Source organism: Pleurodeles waltl, chromosome 10 (genome assembly GCF_031143425.1).
Source record: "Pleurodeles waltl isolate 20211129_DDA chromosome 10, aPleWal1.hap1.20221129, whole genome shotgun sequence".
Classification (NCBI taxonomy): domain Eukaryota; kingdom Metazoa; phylum Chordata; class Amphibia; order Caudata; family Salamandridae; genus Pleurodeles; species Pleurodeles waltl.
The window spans coordinates 452667998-452681274 of NC_090449.1; the positions used below are offsets into that span (position 1 = coordinate 452667998).

A 13277-nucleotide genomic window follows, 5' to 3' on the forward strand; every position below is an offset into this window, starting at 1 on the left:
CCTATTGAGGTAAGCCCTGACAACCTGGTGTCTGTCCTGACCACTGCATTCTGAGTCTGCAGATAAGGCTGAAAAACAGGCAAGGCCTGCATCACCGCCATGAATCCCCTCCAATTCGGGGACTGCTGACTGTCCCAAAGGGCCCTCTTCTCTAGGAGGCCCAGGACCGCGCCCCAACCCCACTCGCTGGCATCGGTCGGCAAGAGAACTGGGAGCGGAAGTTGGCATAGCATACCTTTCAAAAAATTGGCCCTGATCAACCACCATGACAGAGCTCGAGTCAAATGATCTGAGAGAGGAATCAGGACCCTGTAGTCCCTGGAGCTGGGGTCCCAGTGTGTGGGGATGGGATTCACAACAGGCTTCAAATGAAACCGTGCCCAGATGACAACAGGCCTTGCACTCAGCCAGCACCTTACGGAACTATGTGAACAAGTCAACAAGTCTGATACTGCCATCTGAAGAGAAAGAATCCTGTCATCTGGAAGAAAAGCAGCACCCAACTGAGTATTCAGATAAGCGCCAATAAACATCTTCAACTGGAAGGGTACAAGGTGAAACTTCAGAAGATTCAACAAGAGACCAAAGTCGTTCTGGGCCCTGAGCACCAACTCCACATGATGTTGAGCCTTCAAAAAAGAAGGAGCAGTAAGCAATCAATTATCTAAATAAGGATAAAGGACAACACCTTATAAATGCAAGAAAGCAACAAAAGGGGCCAAGACCTTTGTGAACACTGGGTGAGATGTAGCCAAGCCAAAAGGGAGGACTAGAAACTGAAAGTGATGGTTGCAGACCGCAGGAACGGCTAACTGGGTAAGAAATCCCCCATCATGAGAAAAGGAATGAATAATTGTAGGGACACCATCCTCAAATGTTCCACAAGCAGGCACTTGTTAAGAGACCAGAGGTTGAGGATGGGCCGAAAAAAAACCGTCTGGTTTCAGGACCAAAAACAGGGTTGAGTAGAACCCCATACCCTGCTGAACTTCTGGAAACAGAACAATTGCCCATTTCAGCAACATCAACCCAATGCTCACCTTGAGACTGCAGAACTGTTCAGGACTCCTTGGAGAAGAGTAATTCTGAATCATGGAGGTGGAATGAGATCTTTGCATTGCATCCAATAACCATGTTCCACTACTGAAAGCACCAAGGCGTCGGACACCACCTGTTTCCATCAAGGAAGAAAAGCCTTGAGGTGACTCCCCTACTGCCATATAGTAATTTCTGCTGCTGGACATAAGAGGTACCAGAGTAAGAGGTTTGGGCTGTATAATAGAAGGTGCCCCCGTCCCCGAGCACAGGCCCTTCCATGAAAAGGCTGACGATCCATTGTCTGTAAGGCACCACATCTGAAATAACCTGCTTCTCATCATCCCCTGTTTAAAAGGGCGGAGTATTTTCTTCACCTCAGCAGCCTTCTCCACCATGTCATTGAGTTCAGGACCAAACAACTTTTGTCCCAAAAACGGCTGCTTACGAACAAGGGAACGCTGGCCTGATTCCAGCCTCCAGGACTTTAACCACAAGGAGCGCATGCCTGAAATCGAAGCGCCTGCAGCAGCAGTGGATGCCCAAAGACTGTCAAAAATAGCATCAGATAAGAATTGAGACAAAAGTTCTATACTGGCCAACAAGGCCAAAGGGTCCCCATGAGCCTGGAGACAGTCAAATAAAGCATGAAAGTTTTCCAGAAGACCCTGAGTGGCATACGCAACATAAGCAGTGGCGCGGATTCCACAGTCAGAGGCAGCATGAAAGTTTTCCAGAAGACCCTGAGTGGCATACGCAACATAAGCAGTGGCGCGGATTCCACAGTTAAATGCAGCATAAGCTTGCTTCAAAGCAGAATCCACCTTTTTGTCTGCTGCATCAGAGAGGACAGCATCCTCAGAAGCCAAAGCGTAAGAAGAGGACATTGATGCCAAAATTGTATTCTCCTTCGGGAGTTGAGGGAACTGATACCCAAAACCTTCCTACAGATACTGTTTATGAAGAGAACGAGGAATTGTTGCCTTATCAATATCACTCCACTCCTTAAGCAGCAGATGGGGAATATCCTCATGGAAGTGCGAAAGTTCAAAAGGAGAAGTATTTTATTGTGATAAAAAGTGCACCTCAGCCAATTGAGGAAACAGAAAACACCAACAGCTCCCTGATATGGGACAAAACCCTCTAAACTTGATCAGACTGGATATAGTGCCCTCTACAGTCATCTTGATCATCAGCATCCGCATCCAACCCCTGACTCTTAGCAGGCAGGTCTTTTTCCTTCAAGCCAGCATCCACAGCGTCTTTAGCCAAGGAATGCCAATCATCCCTAGAAGAATGCAGAAGTTCCTCAGTGTCCTCCTGCTCAGAACACTGGAAATGGAGACGCCTCTCCACACGTTTAGCCTTAATGCCTCCAGGAAAAGCAGCCTACAGCATACACAGAAGCACCAAGACGCGCTACTGCTACTGCAGTGTCCGTGCTTCCTGATATGAAGGGGACCCAGGGCAACCAGACCTCTCCTCGTGAGACTGAGTTGCTTAGAAATAGCAAAATGTCAAAAAGCGTCTGAGAAGAGACACACGCCAAAACGAGGAAGCCGTCATACCGGCCCCTGCATCAATCGCTCTCTGCACACCATCAGAGCACCCTGCCTCAGCTCAGCACATGTACAGAGAGCGCGTCGGAGCAGGGTAACAGAAAATCTCTGTGCGCCCTCATAGCACGGACCACAAAAGAAACACAAGGTGAGCAAAAACACCAAACATAGCTCGTATAAAAACATACTTACAGTGTGCCAAGGAAAGGACCACAAGCGTACACACCCGCTCGAGACAGGGAACAAAATAGAATGAGGCAGGGGGGATGAGTTGTTTTAAAAAAAAAAAAAAATAGAAGGAAGAAGGACTCCTGTCTTGAGGACAAGCCTCATTTGTTAGGACAGGGACGAGGAGGACCCCATGACGGGGTAATGACCAATGAGTAAGAATATAAAACTGTCAGTTATAAAAGTGCAGATATGATCACTCCAGACGCTATAAAAATGAGTGCAGACATCTTGATGAAGGAGTGGCCCTGTACAGAAAACTATTAGTGTATATAACGTAAATAGACAACTGTCTGGGAAAAATATACAATTGCTATTCTATGACACAGTACATTTTTTTCACTACATGTCAAAAAGGAAGAGAAGCAACAGTAAATGAAAAAGTAGTGTCACAGAGAGCAAAATATTTCCAGTTTTTCATTCACTTTTTGGGTTGTAGAGTGCCAAGTCTTTTTATCCAGTAGGTCTCTCTTTGGGCTCACATTTTGTGATTTTCAACTTCAGGGGGTAGCTTGAACTACTTCTAGAATTTGGAATCTGATTTGTGCAATATTGTTTTTCTCCAACCAGGTGTGATGCTAGACTATAGTTTTTATTTGTATTCCTGATTGTACTATTATGTTTTGTAATTCTGATTTGCATTTTTCTTTCAGTTCTTCCTACGTAGAGGAAGCTGCATTGGCTTTGCGAGTTACACTGTACATTATACTTGGTTAATCATTACCTCAGCACCAACACCATCTCTCTTTTAAGCAGGTCTACGTGTCCATAATGTTATTCAACCCCCCCCGTACATGGCAGCATTAATCTAGGTAAAATGGCGGCTGTGCAAGTCACGTTGCATATCATAATTGTTTCATTAACACTCCGGCACTAAAATCGCTTTGTTTTCTCTTTTTTCAAGCATGTGCAGACAGCGAAGGTTTTTCACACTAATGCACATTTACAATGCATTCTGCGCTAAACACTGATATGCCTTCTTTCTAGTTCATGTGTCACTATTTTGCACTGCATTGCTTTCTTCATCACCAACGTGAATGTTTGACAAATCGGCTAGTAAACTGATTGCATGATTAAAACTACACTTATGGTTTGATTTAGGCAGCAGCACTTAGGGTGTTTTTTTGGCAGCATGCAGTCACATACACATTTGTTTATTTTTAGAAATGCAAGGGGTATGATTGTTTCAGACTAATACTCGATTGGTATGTTGTTCAGTATATGGTCACATATTTTTGGCGGTGCAGACCTCTGCACTTTTGGTTACATTTTGGATTATTAAGTTGCATGTTTTGTACTTGGTGGAACACAAGGTGACCATACTGTTTGGGAATAATCAGATAAGTTCCCACGAACCGTTCTTGACATTATGCTTGTATATTTTATAACAGTTACACCTGATGAAGGTTTTTTTTCCCGAAATGCATTGGGCGTTGGTGACGCGAGATGCTTATTGAATTATATATACATGAATTTTCAATGGAATTGTTGATGGAGTACAACAACATCTCAGATTGAAGATTTATACATCTAAACAACTGTTAAAGAAGTGAAACTGGAGAACTTTAATATCGCTCTTGTGTTTTCATAAAGTTTTGTTTTTTGTTTATTGTTTCAACAACAAAACACTACCTTTTGGTAGTGTGCCTTGGGACTGGTCAATCAGATGGCTGAAAGCAATTTCTTCATGTTTATTGCATGTGTTTTTTGGACAGAGCACACACTGAGTTTGCACACCATAAGAAGTAGGTAATTTGTCTCATAATTTTTGGTATAATTCAGTTAAAGAGGAGTGCAGTTCACAACTATCTCTGTTTTCAGATATCCCATATGCCCTGTTTCAAGTTTGTTATATCTTATTGAACTTGTAATAACAGGGATGGAAGACTAGAGGACTTTGAACTGGAACAACATGTGGTGTAGTGAGTTTCCATTTTTGTTAGTGGGTTCCCACTTTAGTACACAACTCGCAGACAGGACATGTGTATTTACTATTTGAAACTGTAAAAATGGTTTCGAGTGGTTCTCTTTTTTAGGTGTTCTTTCCAGGGTCTTCTCCAGACACAGCCTTTGTTTTGAGTTATACATCCCACTGCAGGGTAGTCTCCAACATGGATTATCCACAACAGAGGCAAAACCAAGTGTGGGATTTTCGCACCTGGCTGTCATCAGCTCAACTAAAGGAGTAATCAGGGAACGTCAAGCGGTCCTGCCTCACCTAGAGGTTTCCTCACAGTTTACAACAGTCTGCAAACCCACCCCTTGCTCCTAGCATCCTCCAAATGGCAGTTTTCTGGAAGACGTAATAGCAGCTCCTTGCTAACCCAAAGGCCTTGTTGAATTTCTAAAGAAGCCCTATCTCCACTTTGTTCACTTCAGTGTCTTGGCCTCCTCCCTTCCAGCTTCAGGGATGCAAGCAGCACACATCCACTGTCTGAGAACACAGCTTTCACCTCCATCTTGTGCATGGCTGGGCCAGGTGCATCCAAAATGGATCCCACTGGCCTCCATTACTTTTACTCACTCACATCATCTACATACCATGCAGGCAGCACACATCAAAATGCATAACATGCTCTCAAGATGTAAGTGCAAGTGGTTGGGTAAGCGGATTGAATTGGAACGCTGCACAAGTGGACCAGCAGGCCTCTGCTCCAGAAACAGGCTTGGTCACAGGAAGGATTCTCAAAATAAGATATACTGCCACCACCTCTGAATATGCTGAACAATACAAGGCACAGTCCACTATCAATAAATGATGGTGCGCTTGGTGGGCTCCTCCAGGTTACAGGACAAGTCCAGGACCTGCTCATGTCAGGGACAAGCTTAAGGCACTGCACATTTGTTAGATTAGGGGCCCGAAGCCCCAAAAATCGAAATATAGGATACCCCGTACACACAGTTGAGCACACGGGGCAGGGGAAAACGCCTACACACCATGCAGGGGACATTTATATGCCAACAGTGCTAAATAGAACCTCGGAGCAAATTAGCAAGATGTTGGAATTTTGTGTAACCTGGGGGTTGGCAGGAGGGGGTCGTTCACTTGGAAGGTCTGCTATGGACTGTGAAGCACTCTATAGTGTATTTTGTCTCTGTACATGGCTTGTGGGTCCTGTATTTATGCAGGATACAAGCCCTAGAAAGGTAAGCGGGGAACTCATGATTACACATTCCGTCATAATATCACAAGGAGTAGCAACACAACAAGTTATGTCACAATACTATCATACTCAGGTTGAATGCAATTGTGCAGTTTTGTTGCAAAGGTGTTTTCCCCATAGCCTTTATGGTTCTTATTGCTGTATTTGGGTGCTAAACTGGTATTAATGTGATGTAGCCTTTGCCCAGACAGTGTTAACGTGTAAAAATAATGAAGTTATACTGTCACAGAATTGCTGCATTACGCTGCATAATTTGCCTTTTCTTGCTGCATGATTTATTCAACTATACTGCATAATTTGGATCTCCCCAACCAGATAATTCCAGTGGCCCTGATCATACCCCTTACTGTATTAGAAATGGGTTTATTTAACAATTAAATGTAATATGCATAATGTATTTGTATGTAGGTTTTAGTAATGAATATTAACATGGATACTATGTATATATTCTTATCTAAAAAAAATATGTAGACTTCTTAATCATGTCTATCTACTTGTTAATGTAAAGCAGTGTTTAGCCAGTACAAGGGTCGCCATTTAAAGAATGGCGAGTTACAAAAATCTAATCTTTGCACAGTATGAAATAATGAGCAAATGCACATAAATACTATGCTAGTAAGCAAACATTAAAGAATATGGAGATTGCATTAAGAGGATATTCAATCTTAAACACTTATTAGTTATGTTCCGAACATTTATTTTTCAAACGTTGATATGAAGAGTGACAAATTGAGCCAAAGGTAGCCATTTGTAATACATTAAAAAGCGACATAGTACATGACGTTTGTGATCGTATTGTTTTTTTATTGGCATTCTTACCTGGCCTGCTCGTTGCATGAGGAGTAAACAGAATCACAAAGTGAATATAGTTGGAAACGGAAATGGGAAAAGAACATTTCAGGTTTATTTTTTACTTTTGGAAAATCACCTTATGTTTCCCACTTAGAAGTGTAATGATCTTCGAAATGTTTCAAAGGAATAACATGTCTAACAGATCCGTGGAACTTGGTAGTTACTTTTAAAGAATATGGGGCCAGACGTATCAAACATTTTTGCGATCGCAAACGGCCCAACAGGCCATTTGCAATTGCAAAAATGCGTTTTGGTATGTAACAAGTCCAATTTGCGATTTGTTAACTTGTTACCGAATTGCAAATTGGATTTGCGACTACATACCGATTCGGTATTAGGAAGGGGCGTGTCAAGGGCATCCTGTCCTGGTACTGAATCGCAGAGGTATGTATGATTGTTTTGTGACCGTGAATGCGGTTGCAAAACAATCGCAGTTCCACCTACTTCAAGTAGGTGGTAACCCATTCGGAAAGGGGAAGGGGTTCCCAAGGGACCCCTTCCCCTTTGTGAATGCATGCAAAAACGTTTTTTTTTAAGAGCAGGCAGTGGTCCCACTGACCACTGCCTACTCTTAAAAAAAGAAAAGAAAACTTTTCATTTTGCATTTTTAAACACATCCCGTTTTCCTTTAAGGAAAACGGGCTGTTTAAAAAAAATAAAAATAAAAGATTGCTTTATTGAAAATCAGTCACAGACATGGTGGTCTGCTGAGCCCAGGAGGCCACCATCCCTATGATTGTAGCCATTCGCAATGGCTCGCAAATTGAGACCTCCCCCATGAATATTAATGAGGTAGGTCGATTTGCGAGCCATTGCGAATAGCAGTATGAAACTCCTGGAGTTTTATACATTCTAATAGCGATTACTTAATTGCGATTCGCTAAAAATTTCAATTAGGCAATCGCTATTGTGAAAAATGATACATCTGGCACACGATGTTTTATTGAGTTTGACTTCCTCTGGTGTGTTTTCCATCTTATCTGATCTTAGCAGAGTCAAAGCACAAAAAGCCGTTGTCAGTCAACTGCAGACATCCCTACCTCGTTAACAAATGAACTTGTAAACAGTGGAGATCTCTTTTAATTTAAGAGCTCCCAAAATCACTACTGCCCATTGCATTATCGGGGTGAAGAAGATGCTGCCGCGCGGTTTCAAACTTCTTTGCAATTTTGTGGCAGCATATGTCGAGTGCGCATGCGCACTGTGTGCATCCAAAGGCTGAATCCTGGTCTGGCTCGGGACTACGGGCCAGATGTAGGAAGGCATTAGCGCCTCGCAAAGGGCAAAAAAAGCCGTTTGCGAGGCGCTAATGCCCTCACGCGATGCAGAAACACATATTGCGAGTCGGTACCGACTCGCAAAATGTGTTTCCGACTCGCAAATAGGAAGGGGTGTTCCCTACCTATTTGCGAGTCGCACCGCAATGTAAGTTGATTTGTGACCGCGAAAACGGTCGCAAATCAACTCGCAGTTACCATCCACTTGAAGTGGATGGTAACTCATTCGCAAATGGGAAGGGGTCCCCATGGGACCCCTTCCCCTTTGTGAATGCTCACAAGAATATTTTTTCAGAGCAGGCAGTGGTCCTATGGACCACTGCCTACTCTGAAAAAAAACGAAACTAAAAGGTTTCGGTATTTTTTCTATTTGCAGCTCGTTTTCCTTTAAGGAAAACGGGCTGCAAAGAGAAAAAAAAAAACTGCTTTATTGCAAAGCAGTCACGGACATGGAGGTCTGCTGTCTCCAGCAGGCCACCATCCCCGTGAGTGCCTAGACTCGCTATGGGGTCGCAAACTGCGACCCACCTCATAAATATTTATGAGGTGGGTCTTTGCGACCCCATAGCGAGTCGCAGAAGGTGTCTGAGACACCTTTCTGCATTCGCTTTTGCGAGGTGCAAATTGCAAGTCGCAGGGACTTGCAATTTGCTCCTCGCAAAAGGGAACCTTCCTACATCTGGCCCTACGTTCGCATTCTCAGAATAGCTATTGCCTTGCGTCCGAGGTGGATTTGTGTCCTGCCGGTGTACTTATCAGTTTATTTTGTGGGCTTTTTCTTGTACCGTGTCTGGTGTGCCCGTCAGACCGAACGAAACCCGTTCTCGGTGTCAAGTCCCTATAAGGCATCTGTTTGCTTCCCTTGTATAGTCGTTTTACTTCTATATATTAAATATTTTTGGAGACATCTGTTGTGGTACAAGCGATCCATTGACCTATTCAAGTGCTGTCAACGAGCAAGAAGCTGAAGGACAGAGCCACTTCCTGTCTTTGTTGTATTTGCAACCCTTGCAAGTCTGCTCGTCCGTGCTGTAAACTGACACTCTTCCTTAAAAGTTCATTGGGCCAGCTCGTGAGTAGGCAACGGCGATGTCGCACACACTCAGCTGGCCGGCGTGTAATGTTAGCAACATTCAGAGTGAATTCGTTTTATGAAGTTGGAGTCTCGATCTGATTCGTCTGTGGTGGGACAGTCATCACAGAGGTACTGTAGTAATTACCCCTTCTAATGCTGCAGTCCCAAGAGCATCTGTATGTGTTAGCCGAATATGTTGCTGGAGTCAGGAATAGATTGCAGTGGGGAGCAGCCGGGGAGCATATGGGGCAGGGGCATTGTGGCGCTGACCAGTGCTTAATTTGTAAATAAAAACGTGCCGGTGCTCAAAGCCTTCCTCTTAAACACGCGGCTGCTGCGATTAAATGTGAGAACACACAATACTGATGCAGCGTAATCCTGAAGCCATTAAGCCCTTTCCAATCGATTGAAAGCCCAGTCCCTGCCTCTTCAGCTCACTTCTGAAGCTTTCTGCCTTCTCCCATTGTAACGCGTTTTCGTTTTTCTCTTCCTCTGTCTTTCCCATATGCGTCTTTTGCTCGCAGCAAATGCTTGGGGAAGAAGAATAAATGCATGCCCTCAAAATTAAGTGCCGGTGCTCAGCACCGGAAACAACAAGCACAAATTAAGCACTGACGCTGACACACACTACACTGCAGAGACAAAGCTGTCGCATAGTCACTTTTTCAGCTCGGCTGCCTCCGGCGAAATTCATTATTTGAGAAGTAGAGCTATAGCAGGAATGAGGTATGGAGAAAATGAAACGATATTACTTGCGTCTAGGGCAGGAGGGAAGGGTAATGCTTGCAGAGGTATTTTGCTTTCCGGAGCGGCTGAAATGTAGTTCTTTATGCCGCAGTCACAGGATCATCCATATCTGTCTTTTGTATTTTTGAAATATTTATGTTACTCGTCTTCTGCAGCCTATTGCAAAGCTCTGTAATACTTCCAGGTAATATCTGCCCTATGTAAAACTGCTTACATTAATACATTCACACCTTTTCACCTCCCCTGCGTTAATGCTCTAAGTAGCCCTCCTGTTTACATAGATCATGATTTTTTGTGGAAGTTTCTACAGGCACCTCTTCAGTCACACCCGTTCTAGAGCCCTACCCACATTTTCATCCTACTTAAAGTACTGCCCCGCAAATGCCATTGCCTCATATCTTTTGCTTGCTTTCCCTCCTTATCTCTCTTATTCACCACACCCTCTCTAATCTTTTTCAGTGTCTCGTTCGATCTCTCCCTCTCAATCTTTTTTTATTGTGTCTTTTTGTAGTCGAACCCCTTGGCTTCCCCATCTAGTTCACCAATTGTATTGATGGGCGTGGCTGTAGTCTGCCTAGGTCTGAATGTCCTTGAATAATTACATGGAGGAGAATTTTACGTGTAGGGACAATCTACGTGACTGCTGGTCTGCACCCTTCAAGGTTTGCTTGAAAAGTGTCCCTACAGGTTAGAAGAGGTCACGAAAGTAGCCAGAGCCACACAAGTGGGCTGCTTTTTTCTGGACGGCTCATGCACTCCAACGACTTTCATTGATGAAGTGACCATTGACCTGTTTGCAGCACAGTGCCTTTGAATGGGTGGAAGTCAGTAAAATTTAAAACACGTATGGTCATGATATGGAGTCCCAAATCTTTGGTAGTGTCTGAACACAAGACAGTCCCCACCCTCGGTGCTGGTGGGTGATGATTCTTATTCCCAGCAGCCAGTAATGGAGTAAGCGTAGAGAGCACCCCGATTTGAGTCTATACAACCAAACCTAGTTTCTGTGAAGTAGAGATTTTGTGGGCCACTTACTTGCACTACTTCTCCACAACACCCCCCTTCATAGATCTCTAACCAAGGATGTTCTGCAATCTAGGAAAGCCACAGGGACAAGAAGTTAGGGTTGACAGAGTTGCCCAACGTGAGTAACAACATTGGAAGGCTGGCTGTCACTCTTTTACCACTCCCGCATACCCCTATGCGTGGTGAGGGATACTATGCCTGTGATTATCTTTGTCTTTTTATATATATAGCATGACCATAGACACAGTATGGGAGCTTTAAGTTGGCTTTATCCTTCAGAAGGGATTGCCCTGTCTGTTAAATCCCCTTCCCATGAGAGTTCATTCCACACCTACATGTGAGTTTGGAGCACTGACAACCATGTTTATTTTCATTTCGTAGGTGAATTGAAATTTTGCAGAGTTGGTTACTGAATTATCAAAAATACGTTTGGAACCACCACATAATTATTTAATTAAAGAGAGGAGCTCAGCACTAGTGGCACCCCGTACTGCAACCACCAACCCTCAATCAATCAAGGATTTTTAAAGTGCTGCAAATTACCCACGAGGGTCTTATAGCAATGGAGTTGCTAGCTGATAGTGGTGATCTGTTCATTCGAACATCCAGGTGTTGAGTCCTTTCCTGAATTGTAAGAGCGAAGGGACAGCCCTGAGGTGTTGGGGAAGGCCATTCCAAACTTTGGGTGCCAGGTGAGAGAAGGAGCGACCATCGCTGTTGACTCAGCAGATTCGGGGGGTGTCCACAAGGAAGAGGGAGGTGGATTGTAGGTGCGTGGTCAGTTGGTGGAGGGTCATTCATTTTTTGATGTATGCTGGTCCTTCGCTGTGCGTTTTTCTTTATTTCTTTCAGGAGGCAGTGGTACTGGTTGAGTATTGTATTGAAAGCGATCTAGTCAACTGTCTCTTTCCTGGTGTACCACTTTCTAGTTGCCAGCAGTTGTGTTTTGGGGTTGTCAGCTTTACGGTGAGCTCTAGTAGGCCCTTTGGATTTGGATGGCATAGCAGGGCCGAGTGTGTCACTGTATTCAGTGATCCACTGGGAGAAGTTTTTCGCAGCCTGTTCTGTGTTGGATGTTGTGTCTGGAAAGTGTGAGTTGAGAACATTGTTCCACTGGTCTTCTGATATTTTTACAGTGTCTATGTGTGAAGCTGGGGGCTTGGTGCCAGTGTTGATTGGTCCTGTGATGGTGAAGTGGACGCTGTAGTTGTCACTCCAGGTGAGCTGTGAGACGCGGTGGTGCTTGACTCTGTCGCTGGATGTCAAAATGGGGCCGAACATGTGTCTGCGACGTTGTTAGGGTTGGCGAAAAGATACTTGAGGTTGATGTTGTTTGTGCTTTCCATGGGGTTGGCTGTGTTGGTGTGGCTGAGGTCAACGAGGTGGAAGTTACGGTCCCATAGGAAGAAGTAGTCTTGGAATCGATTGCAATTGGAGTGATGAGGTCAGGGTTGGCATTGCAGACAGTAGGTCATGGTCCTGGTGGTCTGTAGGTGAGTGTGCCTCTGGTGCTTTTTCAGTTTGTGTGAAGTTGGAAGTTGAGATGCTCCGAGGAGGTCGTGCAGTGGATGGTGCCTTTGGGGATGATGGGGATTCCATCTCCATGTTTGTTGGTTCGGTCCAGTGAGTTATCTTGTAGCCTTCAAAGGTGGCAATGGGGATGTCCGGTGCAGATGCAGGGTTCAGCCAGGTCTCAGTGAGGAAGATGACATCTGGGTGAGGGATGAGTTAGTGCCCCAGATCTCTGTGGTGTGTTTGCTGAGGGATCATGTGTTGAGTAGGATTAATTGGAGTTGTTCCATGGTGGTCTTGGATGACGTGATGGGCGCATTCGTGTTTGCGGTCTTTCTGGTGTTGGTTGCTTCAGAGCTGCAGGTGAAGTGGCAGTGTTTGCAAGCAAATGGTTCTCTGGTGCTTCATGGGAATGCAGCAGTAGTTGCTGTTGATGTGCCCGGGATTGTGCTCGGAGGTCTGTGGCGAAGTAGCTGTGCTGGGTGGAAGAGCCAGGGTTGCAGACCCTAGGTACACCTTCAGTGCATCTGCAGCACACCCGCTGCATGTATCCGCTGTGAGGCAGCACTGTGCCTCCATTAAGTAGATCCTGAGCGGGGTTGCTGGGAGAAAAATGGTAGGGAGAGCAGAAGGCGAAGAGTTGGGCACGATAAAAACAAAACAATGACAGAAATGGGCAAGATAACAGGCACAAAAAAAAAACAATGACAGAAATGGGCAAGATAACAGGCACAAAAAAAAAAACAATGACAGAGATAGGCAAGATAACAGGCACAAAAACAACATAACAATGACCGAGATG

At 44.5% G+C, this 13277-nt stretch overlaps 1 protein-coding gene across 5 annotated transcripts in view; it reads left to right on the plus strand.

The window, feature by feature from the left end:
• The window catches only part of SLC4A2 (solute carrier family 4 member 2), a 2186615-nt gene that overhangs the window by 657281 nt on the left and 1516057 nt on the right, over positions 1 to 13277 (plus strand). The window contains exon 1 of one of the 5 annotated variants that reach the window (XM_069210735.1): positions 9183 to 9319. The exons of the other annotated variants lie outside the window; for them this stretch is intronic. The gene's annotated coding sequence lies outside the window, so the exon portion shown is untranslated. Of the gene's footprint in view, positions 1 to 9182; positions 9320 to 13277 lie in introns of those variants that run through there. 5 annotated transcript variants of the gene reach the window in all.